This window comes from Megalobrama amblycephala, linkage group LG13, assembly GCF_018812025.1.
Source record: "Megalobrama amblycephala isolate DHTTF-2021 linkage group LG13, ASM1881202v1, whole genome shotgun sequence".
Taxonomy (NCBI): Eukaryota; Metazoa; Chordata; class Actinopteri; order Cypriniformes; family Xenocyprididae; genus Megalobrama; species Megalobrama amblycephala.
The window spans coordinates 21,995,874-22,001,016 of record NC_063056.1 but is presented as its reverse complement, the minus strand read 5'-3'; positions in this window follow the sequence as shown (position 1 = coordinate 22,001,016).

The following is a 5,143-nucleotide window of genomic DNA, read 5'->3' as shown; positions in this document are numbered from 1 at the left end:
AGCAGCATCAGCTTTGGAGTGAAAACCAGCACCATTTGGTGCAAGGGGGTAATAAACCCCTGTGAGCATTATGCTCCTGGAATTTAAAAGCATGAGGTATGTGTTTGAAGTGATATTCTTTGGATTAAAATATGCCATAATAACGAAAAGAAGATGGAATCTACAGGTCCAAAACTTGGAGGAGATATGGCAGAACAACCGCAGGATACCTCTGCAGTATTAAAATTGCAGTGCAGATATGTGCTCCATAAATGTCCATAAATAGTGGAAAACAAGCCTGTTCAAATGGTAACAGAACAGGTGTTTTTGACAGTTCATAACTGTATATGGAATATTTGAAAACTTTATGCGTTAACAAATGGACTGAATCAGCCTTTTTGCTGCTGGAAAAAAGTTAAATATTCTAATTTAAAAAAAAAAAAACTTTTACAATATGAGAGAGAGAAGGAAAAGAGAGAGAAAAGAGAGAATATAGAATAAAATTTAGAGAGAAAAGAGAGAATATAGAATAAAAAATAATATTCAGATTGCCATCCCACCTGTCGCAGGCAAATTCCACGCTCTCTCACCTCTATCCAGAGAGTGCCGTCACTTGTAATGAACCTCTTTAGTAACTCTCCACCACTCCTGCTGTGCTAACATCTCTCCAGGAGACCTGGTTCACACAGATCCTTCAACTACAGCCCTTAATGTTCACAGTTTAAACCTGACAAGCAGGCCCACACACAATCTGAGCATGCAGAAGTCCACAGAAAACTCTGAATGCCCGTCATTCACAAAATAAACATGCCTTCTGCCCCTGAAATATTCGGTTATTAAATATTGTGGTTGATTTGATAGTGCTTTCAGCTACCAGTCAGTATAAATAGTATCTTTTCAGTTATTTTTAACAGATGTTTAAATCAATTTAACCATGTTTTGTTGTTTTTGAAGCTAGAAAGTTTTAGTCTCCTAAAACACCAAAAAAAAAAAAAAAAAAAGGAAAAACACATTAAATATACTACATGATGTTTTTTGAAAATGTAAAAATGCAAAAAGTTTTTTGTGATGGGTAGGTTTAGAGGTAGGGATAGTGTTTGTACAGTATAAAAATCATTATGTCTATGGAATATCCTCATAAAACATGAAAACCCAACATGTGCGAACTATTCCTTAAAGGATTAGTTCACTTTTAAATAAACTTTTGCTGATAATTTACTCACCCCCATGTCATCCAAGATGTCCATGTCTTTCTTTCTTCATGTTCAACTTGTAAACACTGACTCGGTACTTCCGCCTACGTCAAGCGTGAACTTTTCAACGTAATTGCGTATTATGTGACGTCACGAACACGCATCGCAGAACAGAGCAAGGCGAGCATTTGTGCTTATAAAACGTAAACTTTTTTTTTTTTAAATGACATTCGTTTAGCTAGATAAGACCCTTATTCATCGTCTGGTATCGTTTAAAGCCCTTTGAAGCTGCACTGAAACTGTCATTTGGACCTGGAAAAATCCTGGAATGTTTTCATCAAAAACTTTAATTACTTTTCGACTGAAGAAAGAAAGACATGGACATCTTGGATGACATGGGGTTGAGTAAATTATCAGCAAAAGTTTATTTAAAAGTGAACTAATCCTTTGAAGGTTATCTGAGAAATAAGGTTAGAATGCAATTATGTAGTTATTATATGTAGTCTATTTGACATCACTGCACAATATATATATATATATATAATTGCAACTCTGGACATTGTCGACAAATGATTTGGCGATCAATGTTAACTTTAATTTGGACTTAACGGGAATCACATATGTAATTGATTATTAATGAAAACTCCAACCACACTAACAGCATGAAAAGAGCAGAAGAACAACATGTCAAAAATAACTGATGTGAATAACATTCCAGGATGGCCTTAGGTTTCCCACAACCCAGTAAAGCTGTTCCCATCTCTTTATTAAGTTGGAAATCTAAGAGAGCAGTTTAAGTGGACACAGAGAGCTGGCATTTCATTGCATTACTTCCAGAACATCGTGTGATTGTTCAGGAAGCTGAAGTGGGCTCTTGGCACCATTAAGCTACTGAACTATTAAAGGGGTCCTGTCATACTTTTTTATTATTATTATTATTTCTCTTTGAGATAGCTTTTTTGCTCCAAAAACAATACTTTACTTTTTATTATTATTTTCATTTTCCATACATTTTCTGCCCTTTCTGTGACCATTAAAATGATTTTCCACAAAAATATTAAGCAGCACAACTGTTTTCAACATTGATGGTAATGTTGAATAAGAAACGTTTCTTGAGAAGCAAATTAGCATATTAAAATGATTTCTGAAGGATCATGTGACACTGAAGACTGGAGTACCGATGCTGAAAATTCAGCTTTGCCAACACAGGAATAAAATCCATTTTAACATATATTCAAATAGAAAATAGTTATTTTTAATTGTAATAATATTTTGATCAAATAAATGCAGCCTTAGTGATCATAAGAGACTTCATTCAAACACATTAAAAATAGATAAAAAATACTAAATAAAAATAGACTAATGTACATTATACACATATCATATTTTTTTTTATCTGCCAATACTTCGTCAACAGCTCCATCCTTGCTATAAAGACAAAACAAACTTCTTAGGTTTATTTTGGTGCTCAAACAACAATAAAGCTGTACTTATTAACCTTTTCTTCCCTCTTACGTCAGCTCCGCCTCTCGTCACAGTGACAGAGTGAAAAAGTCACCATGCACCGCAGATATTTGGCTGGTGACATCAACTCAAGTCTGAAATTGCTGCAGAAACCACGTCTTAGCCGTAGTAGGGTGGTGTAAGTTGCCAGGCAGCATCAAGTGTTAAGACAAGCAGAGTGAAAAATGCCAGCACTTGTCCTGTCAGAGGTAAAGAATGGCAGGGCTGTCTACAGGACATTGTGGGTTATGGAGCCAGGCTCATTAATCTCGTCTGACTGCTTTGTGCGTTAAGCCAGGGTCAGTGTGTGATCTAACCCCAGCACATATGCAGCAGGGCTGGGCTTCACTGTAGCAGTGAGCCCCTATTCCTCCTCTACATTCCCATACCAGCCAACCCCAAAACATCTCACTCTCCCAGCCCAAAAAATGCTCTGGCATCTGTATTTTTCCTCAGATCAAAAACAAAAATTCCATATGGATCTAACTTCACAGTCCAAGTTTCTGCAATCTCCTCTGGGCCTTGTATTACAAAGTGAGCATAGAGAGATGTTCTTATAGTTCATATGCTGGAAGGTACCAGGGGTATTATATATTGTGAGGGGGCAGTCGTGGCCTAATGGTTAGAAAGTCAGACTGGTAACCTGAAGGTTGCAAGTTTGATTCTCAATGCCGGCAGGAAATGACTGAGGTGCCCTTGAGCAAGGCACCTAACCCCCAATAGCTCCCAGGGCACCACAGCAAAAATGGCTGCCCAGTTTAAACAGATAAAGTCTTTATTATATATTATATTATATACATGTTGTATATATTATATTATCAATTCTGATTGGCTGAGACCCGTGTGATATTCCTTTCATTTCACCATCTGTATCACTCTGCTTGAAGCGACTATTATGGCGGCCGAGCAAATCCACCTTATTTTTTACAAATACTACATTTGTACCACGATCTGTAATTTTAAGAGTTTTTTAGGCGAGAATGTAGTTGTTTAGACCTAAAATATGTGACTCATATTTAATCATATAGGGCCTATTTTACAATTTGTTTAGACGTTTTCTGAGATGCAAGCTGTTCAGTGGCCGTTCAGTGCTTGTGTACCCATGAAAAACAGCTTCTGAATCACAGCCGTGCTGATATACAGCCATATAGTATGATTACTCATGTGATTATTATATTATATTATATTATAGTTTTGTGTAGTTAACAGCAAAATGTCTTCATAATGGTTTTCATTAACAATAATAACCTCTAGCTGGTCTATGCTTTGGGTTCCAACCTAGTGTAAGAAGAAAAGACCAGCAGTACTCAAAGGCATTAAAGTTTTTAAATGACATAATAACTTTGGTTTTTAATCCATCCCTCTTGAAAAATGAGTCCAATTTGGGTTTTGAGGAGGCAGCCTCATCCTACCACTGGTTGTGGTTTTGTCCCTGAAAGTTAGTGTAGGCCTATGTGCTTTCCATCTGTGCGGAAGGTTCACTTTTGTATAAAATCACTAGATTTAGTAATGGCATTTGGTTAGGGGTCAGATGTCATACACTGAAATTGATCTATTGTTATTTTTGGAGTTATTAGACAAATTTCTGTTTGCACAACTGTCTGAAATATTAAGTATATTAAAATATTTGATATTTAAGGACCGATATTTGATTTAATGAACAGAAAATGGCATTTTCCTTCAAATTCAATGTCCTGATAAGTGTTCTGCACAGTGTGGAGTCTTTTTTAAATTGCTAAATAAAATGGAATATATGTACCTTATCCAATTTACTCTTTATCCAAAATACTCTTTTGCTGTTTTGTTTATTGTGGTTTCCATTTTTCATCCCATACCTGTGTTCCAGTCAGATTCTTAGTATGTCATGGCTTGATATTCATATTACAAAATTTGTATTACATAATGGCATAAGTTGGCATAAGCAAACACACTGTAGGTGGGCTATTTAGACAGAGTCATCTTCCAGCGGCCTTTCATTACCATTGTTTTCATTCAACCATCATTTATGTAACCAGCCAACCACTTAAAGTGTTTGGTTTGTTGTCCAACTCCTGAATAGCTCTTTATTCTTTTCAATTTTCATTCCAAATGCGGTAAATATTGTTGGATGTCTTTATTCACGCAGAACTTGAGAATCTCTAATTACGTTTTTTATTATCCTTCCATCAAAAACAATCAGTTCAGTCATAAGAAATTAGTCATGGTCAATAGAATATGTGAAAAAGTATTCTGAGGGTGATGAATACAGAAAACCAAAAATTTAATATGTACATTTAATAAAATTTGTGCTCATCTACAAAATACATGTTTCACTGATCATTTACAATTAACCTCTATAAACTATGAATAACTTTGCTGCTTCTACGGATCCTCAATAACAACAGCAGCAAGCAGTTTGATTTTATTATGTTTGGCACTTCTCAAGCTGTTTATTCTGGTTTCTCAACATAAAAATTATTGAACTGTAG